Source organism: Crassostrea angulata, chromosome 5 (assembly GCF_025612915.1).
Source record: "Crassostrea angulata isolate pt1a10 chromosome 5, ASM2561291v2, whole genome shotgun sequence".
NCBI classification, from domain to species: Eukaryota; Metazoa; Mollusca; class Bivalvia; order Ostreida; family Ostreidae; genus Magallana; species Magallana angulata.
In genome coordinates, this window is record NC_069115.1 from 24,635,756 (window position 1) to 24,646,953 (window position 11,198).

The window sequence follows — 11,198 nt, forward strand, 5'->3', positions numbered from 1 at the left end:
TCTTCACCCGATGTACTGCTTACATACAAATGTCCTTATTCGCGGGAACTTGACATTCTCTTATCCACCAGAAATATATATCTCTATTTTTCATTTGTCATAATTTAATCTCTCTATTGCCAATTAAAGCAGTGCCTCTTTCTTCCTTATCTGTTGTTTCTTTCTCCTTATTAACGGATTTGTGTGATTCTTATTGAAGGGCATTAGTTGTTTATCAGACATATATACCCTGCTATTTCATTTGTTGATTCAAAGTGTGTCAACTGTGCATGTCATTATCTTTTTTATCCTATATGTCTTCTTCTTTTTCATCAGTAATTCTTTCTTTGTTCATTGTTATTCAGTTCCCTTCCGTTTCTCATCTATATGGGGTACTTTTCTGTTGGCGAACCTTTCTTTTTGACATTTTATTTCATTATAGTTATGTTTCGCTAAGTACATGTATTTATCAATCTTTCTTGCTCATCGGATATTTTTTCTTTGTACCAACATAGTCTTTCAAAGATAAACCTTAGAGAGAAATTGTTGAAAGACCATTTAAGGAAGGTGAAGTAATAAATTGATCGGATCTGCTTCCCGACGAAATACTGGGATATATTTATAATATTTCAAATAACCTGAGAATAATTTTTATGGGGGGAAATCGTTTTTCGAAGATCCATTTTTATCTAGTTTTCGTGAAAGATTGGTAAAAATTATCATTTTCTTTTCATCGATCAACATATCAACCATACAACATGAAGTTAATGAAGGTAGGGAATTTCGAATGGGATATTCTCATTAGAAATTGAGGGAAGAAAGCGATTTTTCATCGTTTCAATGTTCTTTTATCTAATTTGAAAATCATAACTTGAAATTTGAATTATTGGAAGCAATCTTAATAGATATATCATCTTCAAATGAGTAATTCATCTCTTTAATCCAAATCTAATATAAGTTTTGCAGGCCAGGGGTGGATATAGATAATACTGGTGATACGATTTGTCGCCTGTACATCTACATGTACAAGATCGGGATCCCTTGGCAGGGAGTTGCCTTAGTGAGAAGTGGTGGTACTGTATCACATGTAACAGGAACTGGTTCACTAGGGCAGGTGTATGTTCTGGGCCTAGCCCCTCGTCTTAATCTTTTACTGGCAAGCAATCAATGGCGAAGGTGCAGTTTCTTTAAGCGCGCACAATCTTTTGGGGTTGAAAGCCCTCTCCTAAATAATGTTTTTATGGCAAGGAATAAAGTGTAATAAATACCATATCAAAGAAAAGAAAAAATAACTTCAATATAGATAGAATCGTTTTGATTGATATTTATTTTATCAACATCAATTTATCTAAACTTATATTTATTGAAAATATGGAAATAAAATCAAACAGTAATCTTTGCAAATCCATCAATATAGGATAACGTTTTTATTCACAAATACTATTTGAATAATTTTCATTAACACTTTTTACCAAAATACTTCATTTTATAAATCTTTATTTTTAACAAATTGTCTCTTATAATTGTGCAAAATGGTTTATTAACGTTGCAATTAAAAAACAATATAGTTTATCATAGTAAATTACAGTTGCATATATGTACTTAAAATATCATATTTTTGTTTGGGCAAGACTATTCAAAGTACATGCATATATAACAACATGTGTTCAACACTATCTTCCCTCGAAGAACAAACATTTGAGATCACTACTTCTTAAAGTCTGTAATTATTTTATTATTACAAAATAAACAGTACGATAAAAAATTGTCAAAATCTTTGATTAACAAATATTTACGAACTGATAGAATTTAACAGATAAACAAATTTTGAACAAATGTTATAACAAATTCTAAATTTAAAATTATTTTACATTGTTCCTGAATGGGTTTTCTTGTAAACCAGCTGATGCTCGGAATATGTTATTTCATATTCTGTTACATGTAAATCTTTCACGAAACAAGAAAAACTCATTTTCTTACTCTGTACTTCGAACATACTTGTAGGGGGAAAAAATGAACGCTGTCAGTATTGTATAGGCGTATATACAGGTGTGTAATTATGCATTAAATTTTGATTGATATCTATATAATTGAATATACCCCATACAACCTACTGTACTACCACCAGACTACACCTACGCGTGGAGGAAGAAGTACCATATAGATCAATTATACGTGTGAGTACAATTTCAAAGTATTAGCGTTCAACTACTAAAGCTATTTATTTAGTAGTTCATTATCAATTGGTAAATGGACACACTGTTATAGAAATACTTTAATTAGTTGCGTTAATCGTCAAAACTTTGAAAACCGAAAACAGGTTTTCAAAAGAATAGGAAATTTAAAATTCACTGAAACTCATTTTTTTTCTTTTTTCGTGTGTGTTTGGGATTTTTAAAACATAGGTAATCACAGATTACAAAGCTCACCGAGACGAGGCACCACCTCAATGAGGCATCACCTGTATGAGAACACCTTTATCATTTTATGTGAGAATCATACTTTACGATGTTGGATATTCATAGATATTGTTTTGACACAATATCGTATATCATCTGTTAAAAATTGTATGATAAGCATATGTTCTTTTCATACGGTATTATAAGATACAATGTTTTTCAATACAATGACATAAAAAATGATATTGCATCCTATGATACTTAAAATATAAATAATTCAATACAATATAATAGTGTAATAAATAATGGTGCAATATGATATTGTAACATATAATATGACATTGTATCGTGTTATAAATTATTGTATTTAATCACATAATACAAGAGGCGCATAGTTTGTAACTTATAATGTAAGTTGGTACATCTAACGTTTTGTTGCAAATATTAGTAATTATTAAGTGTTCGGATGTCAAGTTATAGTAATAAAGACAAAAAAGTACAATGTATCTTGATTCCAGTTCATACAAGTGAAATATTTTTAGCAGTATTTTTAATAACAAAAGTTGATAATTTATGTTCATATTACTTAAAAAGCTAATTTTGCATTGATCTGAAATAAGAGTGTATATGATATATAAAAATTATGTAAATAGACGTCATGCAAGCTTAACTATCTGGAGACCGTCAAAGTAGAAAGTGGAGGAGCAAATTATAAATGGTCATTGTGTATGCAATGTTATGCATTTCTTTTATTGAAAAACCCCAATATATACAATACAGTTTTGTAAATGCAGTTGATATTATCTTTGAAGAATTGCCAATACACAGTCTTCATTCACTAAAAAAAGGTTTTGCTAATCCAGTTTTTTAAAGACATGCAACAAGACACTTACAGACAGAATTAAAGCCACTAAAAAGACAACTATAATCTGTTCAAAGATATCCTCAAAACACAATGTTTAGATTTTTTTTTTGTTTTTCATAAATATCTCAGAGTTCAATTCAGGATATTCACTCACTAAAATGAAAAATGTTCTCTTTATATTTCCCCTCTATCCTCTCTGACTGAAAAACGCGACTTAAATAATAAAAATAATAAAATATATGGAGATTATGATAACAGTGGAAAATTGTCCTATGTGTTTCAAAATACTTTAAATTCTAAACAGAAAAAAAATGTCACCGTAATTTTTTTTTCGTTGCTGTGAAATTTTCTGGCTAAAAAGAAAATATGTGACATGTTTTATTCATACATCAATATCAGTTGTACTTTTTGGCAGAGAAGTGTATTTCCGATATTTTAAAAAAAAAACATCGAAAAGTGTCCCAAACAGGTATTTGGGACATATATCTTCGGAATCGAATCCACTGATTTTCTCTCCTTTATACTCCATCAAACCAGTGTACCGGATAAAAAAAAACCAGTGGCTCAATTTTCGTGGTATTTGTGGATAGCCTAACCCCACAAATTGACATTCTCAACAAAAACAAAAGGTAGATTTTTTTATTTAAACTGAAAACCGAAACTACATCCCAACGAATAGACAAAAAGTGTATACTCCAACAAAATTGGCCCCCACAAATTTAAATGATTCCGTTGTATTTGTTTGATAAATCTTCATATGTCTCCCACTGTTCATGTAAGTAAATGTCATTTACCTCTTTCGTTAGCTTTTTTTTAGTTTAACACGTGATCATGAATGCCATATGTCCCTTTCCTATCCATCAGTCCCATTTCTTTCTTGTTCTACGAGTTATGTTTCGTGAGCTTTTCGTTTCTCAATCTTTTTTCCGTTGGATATTAATTCCTCTGATATTTTTTTCTTTCTATATCATTTATGCATACAACAAATACCGTAAATAAATGTCTGACTCTTAAGCCATGGAAGAGTCCTGTTATTGCGTTCACTAAACCTTCTCAATTCATGGATTTTAACAACCAACAGGTTGGTGTTTTTTATGCATTTTCAAGAAAAAATAAAATACATGATTTAACAAAACAGAATTTTTTTTGGGCGTTCGCATTAGATACGTGATAATCATGATGAATATATGGAATCATCCAAATTATACAATGCATAAAACAATGAACAATGTTTGTATTTAAAATTAATTTGTGTCGTTATACTCATTAGGATATTGGTTTTGTTTTCTTAATTTTTTTTAAAAATGAATATCCATTTATTTCTATTGTTATCTTTTCAAAATTATGTTGAATTTGACTCGGCAAGAAAATGAGAAAAATAGAAATACGTCTTGTACCTTTCTCCTCAAACAGAACAAAAATTAACCTAGTGTTTTTCACCAGAGTTGAGGGTTTTTAAAAAACCCTTTAATGGTCCTGTGTGCGCTTCACTTACACTACTAGCTTTGTTTTCATTTTAAAACTCATCTGATTTTTTTGATACGCAGTTTTTGCAGGAGTCACGCACAACATAGGGAACACACTTGTAGTTGTTCGATCATTCCGACTGAAGATGACATAATTATAGAATACAAATACATGAAAGATGACATATAATATACAAATACATAAAAGATGACATATTAATAATATTCATATACATGAAAGATGACATATAATATACAAATACATGAAAGATGACATATAATATACAAATACATGTGTATTTACAAATATATCTAATTTAAGGTTAGGATGATAACACTAAATGCAAACAAGAGATATTAATATAATTTGTTGACTTGTTTATCAATCTTTGTGATATGGAAATTTTTTAATTTTAAATTTTCTTAAGTGTATTGCCCATGTAATACACCAACTCAATCTTGTCCATTTCACATCCATGTATTTTAAAAATGTAAAGTAAAACTAGACCTTTCGTTTGACACTTGCGTCAATTTGATTTTTGTCAATATCAGATCCAGAAGGAGACTAGTACAGCAAAACACAGATTCCAGGTCACACGTCACACACTAGTTTATCAAATATCAAATGACATACTTATCTGATTTTGTAAGGAATGTCCCACGCAAATAAAAAGCGATTCGGTGAATTCTGGCGATGGCTCAAAAATATATTGAAATAACATTCAAATTTATTTCATTTTTTTTTTATTTTACATTAAATAAACATCTTACGAGGCATAAGATTTTTAACATGATGTAAATTGTATAATAAACATGGGCTAAAAAAAGAAAGAAAGAAAGTAGAAGAACAGAAGCGCCATTTCATAGCTTTCAAATATTACCTATCTAAACAATTAATTTTATTTTTAAATTTTCAAAGATAAAAATTAAGTTTTTTAACATTTCACCATAAAACCAAAAACCAATGCTCACCAACTGCACTATCCTAGTAAAGAATAAGATTTTTTCACAGTATCATGATATATGACATATATGTCGAATAGCATGATATATAATGTCAGAATATCATCATAAATGACGAAGTATTAGCATATAATGTCGAAGTGTTAACATAAAATATGACATTTCAGTAAATATGACGAATTATTAGGAAAATTAGCCAATTACCAGCATAAATGACAACGTATCAGCTTAAATGACAAAGAGTCTGCATAAATGACAAAGTATCAGCATTAATGACGAAGTATTAGCACAAATGGCGAAGTATTAGCATAAAATGACGGAGTATTCGCAAAAATGATGACATATCAGCATAAATGACAAACTATTAGGATACATGACCAATTACCAGCAGACAAAGTATCAGCTTAAAAGACGAAATTGGTGGCGGGTAATGTCAAGATTTCATCATGTAAGGAATTACAAGTAGCATCTTGTAGCTATAGGAACCAGCATATCATGAAGAGGTATTTAGTGTCTAGCGCTATAAGATAATATAAAAGCACCTTTATATAATGAAGAGTGGTCATCATAAAATGAATAATGTACATATAGGGCAATTAAGGTGTGTCATAGGACATGTAGTTGATACATGTACTTGTGCCAAACTAAGTGGGTATTATAGGGGGTTCTTTACAATTTAAGAATGTACCGTAATCTGAAAGCAACGATAGATAGCATATTATGTAAAATGTATACAGTTTCACGTACCTGATAAAAATGCAAAACGATTATATTGGTGTAACGTGTTTCTCAGTGTTTTAATGATTTGCTAATAGTATAACGATACCAGTGGCATTACCGGATAAACCAGGTACTAACGACTAGGTAAACTGTCACCGCAGACTTCCAGGTATAGGGTTTCTATGAATATTGGAAACCTGCAGGCATGTTCACAAAGCTACATTGTATCTTAGGACTATGGTGTGTCCTAAGTACTCTTAGGATACGTCTTCGTCTTAAGTCTGCATGTTCCTCAAAGCTCTCCTAACTTTAGGAACCGCCATAACTTTTTCCTACATGTAAGTTTAGGACATCACTTACCATGTCCTAAGACCATCCTATGGCTGTAAAATCACGTTTTTGGAGATTTTGAGAGTGTTGTGAAGCTTTTTCATAAGACCGGTAGACTAAAGCAATATTTTATACAGTTTTGGCATTTCTGACAAGTCTCAAATTCTCAATCCGGTAGGGGGGGGGGGATAATCAGCTATTCTATCATGTACGCTCATTTTAACAAAATTAAGTGGAGAGGAACCCCGAACAATCACCCCCTTCGATCCCGGTTGCTACATGCCTGCCTAATAAGCATTTTTTTTTCGCAAATACTGTCTCTGTTTGGCGAATGGAAATTATTTACTAATTTTTAATATCTACATTGATAAAAATTATTCAAATGCCCTCGGCTAAAAGTAGATTTATACATCAATTTATATATTTAAGCCATGCATGATTTTTCTTAATTATTATCACTTCATTCTGAAAAAAATAATCTTTAAAATATTCGTAATGGTAAATAAACTGTATTTATGTATTTTCGAGATATATTGCAACTTAATTCTTATTTATCATGTTCCTGTATTCGATATATTGCAGATTAACGGGAAATTCGTTGTGTTTGTACATGTTTGTGTTTCTACATGTAATGTTAAATTCTATGAAAAGCGCGTGTTTATGTATTGCATGTACTTGAATGACAAAATATCAAATGTTAATTTACACTCAAATAGTGCACACATGCAATTGAAAATGGTTGACCTTTCAAGTTTTCGATCAAATTGATGACAATTAAATTTTATTCGCCAATTATTTCAACCGTTTAACGATTAGAAAACAGTAAAATAGTCGGATTACAACAAATTATTTTCCAGTTTGCCAGTTCGTTCAAAACACGTAAGATACACATAGAAACGTTTGCAATCGTGACTATTGTAAATCGATGGACCGATATTGGTTTTCATTAACCATGATTGCTTTAAAGCTTCAGGGAAACTTCTGGCAATTTCTATAATATATTTATTGATTTTCTATGACCAGAAAACTTTTCATTACTTCTAACCCATGTCGTGCTAGAATATATAAAGAATCAGAACCGCTTATATCCTTTTAAGAACATTTACTGTGTGCTTTTATATTGGAGAAGGAAAAAAAATGATATAGATATATCACATTTGTAAAGGAATAGTTATAGAAAACAAGATGAGGAGATGCCTATAAATCGATGGCGAAATATCACTTATATGACCGTTCGACTACAATTTTGATAGGACCACACCATCTTCGTTCTAATTCTGAAATATTTACAATCGGAATCCGGATTTTCTTTCTTTCTTTCTTTTTGAGAGAGAGAGAGAGAGAGAGAGAGAGAGAGAGAGAGAGAGATGCGATTGGATGAGAAAGAGGGAAAAAAAGATGAGAGAGAGAGAGAGAGAAAGAGAGAGAAAGAGAGAGAGAGAGAGAGAGAGAGAGAGTCTGTATCAATCTTTAGTAAATATGTATCGATCATAACCATCCGATAATATTATAACATGCGGCAAGTGAGACATTAGTGTAAACATAATATAGACTGAAAAGATATTTTACATCTGTCGTTCATATAGAGTAATAAATCATAGGAGGAGTCTTGTGATAAGTAGTTTTTTCGCGTAAGCACGTCTGTATATGAAAGATTATCACGATGCTTCAATCACCCAAAGACAGATGCGGTTCAGAAAAAAAACATACAACGTAAAAGATATTGACGTGTACAAGATAAATATCACTATAAAATACCATAAAATTTTGAAAATCAATTTAAAGAATACATGTAAAATTAATTTCTTATTTCAGAAATATATAGATAGTGATAGACGTTGTTCCAATTCAAAGGACAGATTCTGTATGCTTGCTATTGCTGCTCTGTTTATTGCTTAGTCATCATACGTTCGTTGATTGAAAATCATTCATCGACTAAATTTTCAAAATCGATAGGCTTGTAATCATAAAAATCTTTTGAAAGCTTATTCTAATAAACTAATGAACACACAATTCCGTTTGTTTTATTTTTGTCAATTCCGATCTCGATGCCATATAAGATTTATCCGAGCGCAGTTTTTATCTCAGTCTCACTTTTATACAACAGAGCGAAAAAATGAGACTGAGGACAAAAATGACCGGATTTTGAACCATTCTAACAAGAGCTTGGACTTTGGGTAGTTGTGTCAAACAGCATTGTGAGGTATAGGCCTGCCTATTTCATTGCTGGCTACTCAGCCATGGCTCTCTGAAATCAACACGATTTGTTTGGCTTTTGAGTTAAGTAATCGGTGTTCATTTCGCTTGAAATTAACCATCATCATTTTTAACTTGTTTTGACGCAAGGATATGATAGTTAAATCCTGCCGAAAGTCCAAGGCCTTGATGAAATTGATTCTTACAATACATTACCAGTAATACTGTGGATGAGATCTTGATCAAGAAGTACCATAAAATAACACAATATGCATTGTTAGTTTAACATTAAATATCTCAAATATAAATATATCAAAACCAGTGTTTTTTTTTTATTGTTTTAAGGTCAAGGACAAACTTTAAAATAAAAAATATGGAATACTTTACAAGTCGTTGTAAGAATTCTAATTTTAAAGATTATTAAAACTTCGTGTTAAAGATTAATGTTTAATTCCAAGCCTTTATAGCCAAGGTCGTTAGTATTAGCACTTGTAATAAATCTTTGCGCTACATACATACATGTAATTGTATAGTCATAAAACCAGTATAGGGTCTTGTTTCAAGAAGTAGCGCGGAAAAGGAAAATACATCTGATTAAGATAAATTCAAGATCAAAACACTATTTATTTATTCATTTATTTTCATCGATTCAATGCAAGGCCAAACAATATATATATATATAGAATCTTAAGTACATGTATAAGTCATTGTAAGAATCCTATCTAAAAGAATATCAAAACTATTTACATTTCGTTTTTTATTCACTTTGTCTTTTAATTATTTTTCTGTATATCTGCTGTCATAAGTTTAGCCACTACAATGTGTACATATACATTGCAACGTTATATACTGACCTTTGATACTTCTGTGTTTTTAATATTAAACATCACTTTGTGTTATAACTATTTATGTAGGAATGGACGTTCTAAGTTTTCAGAACTTGTGCCCAATCCTTTTGTTTTCCATCACATGATAAAATATGTTTGAATCATAAAAGCTTCGAATTAAAGTAGATGTTTAGTCCCAACACTGGCCGATAACCGTCGATGTCAATAAAACCCGGAAACTGGATGTAAAAAAAGGAAAGATTTCTTGCACTCAATGTACGCAAAAACCCCGGGAAAGGGCCATTCTAATGCGCAACTAAATCAAAGAACTTCGCACTATCAATCGATATAACCTGGGATTTTCCCCGATGATAAAGATTTTATTTTCAGATTGAAGTGCAGGACCCGGGCTGTTGGATTTGTTTAATCAAGGTGCTTTATAAAATAATCATGAGGGCTTTGGTTTGATTTACACCTCTGGGTCGTAAACATGCTGTCTGGCGCATATCATTCCCGCACAGCCTCGATGGTATGTAAGTGTTGCCCTGGGAAAGGTAAACATAATGGATACTATAAAGGTGTTATGGATTCTGTTCTAGGGGAGGGGGCTCTTTTTTCTTCCGCGTTACCTCAGCATAAATTGTAAAAATGTAAAAAGAAAAAAAAAGGTTCAATAGAATATCCTATAAAGATATATAAATGAAGTCTTTAAATGACACTATATATTAATGGAAGTTATTTTTCATTATGTCTACATAAAAGTTATTTATGACACTATGCACGATTATTTTGCCAACGTACAACATTATAAGGTTGACACAGCGAGAAAATATACATGAAAAATTCTGAAATATTACCTTCTGCGGTTAAAAAAACCCCCAACAATACAAATATTGAAAAGGCTTTTTTTTTGCAGACAGACACAAACAGACGGACGGACGGACCGACATTAAAAACAGACACATGGACGTCCATCAGACAGACTTTTTTTTTTTTTAAAATAAAATGTTGGATGCAAAATTAAAAAAAAACCCATTTAACTCCTTTTCATTAAAACAATTCTATAAAAATTAAATTCAACTTAAACAGTTAATGTAGACTGCATAAAAAAGTCAATTGTTTTTTTATTTCCCCTTTTTGGGAGTTGATTTTAATCAACTCTCCTATGCAGTTATTCAGACAAACCGAAAGTGAAACAGTGTTTGGACCTCAGCACAAATCACTGCTGCTGACAAGACTTAGTTCTTGAAAATAATTGATGAATTCTATGTAATGTATGCTAAAGCATTGTTTTTCAAGAAAACTTATTGTTAAATACCTTGAAAATAGTCAGATTTTAAATGGTACGAACAATTTAAATTTTTTTGTAGTCGTATGTATTCCTACGCCAGAGTCTGTCTCCGTGAATCCTTGTCGAAGATTTACGGTGTCAGCCGAGCGTTTGGTTGAACGA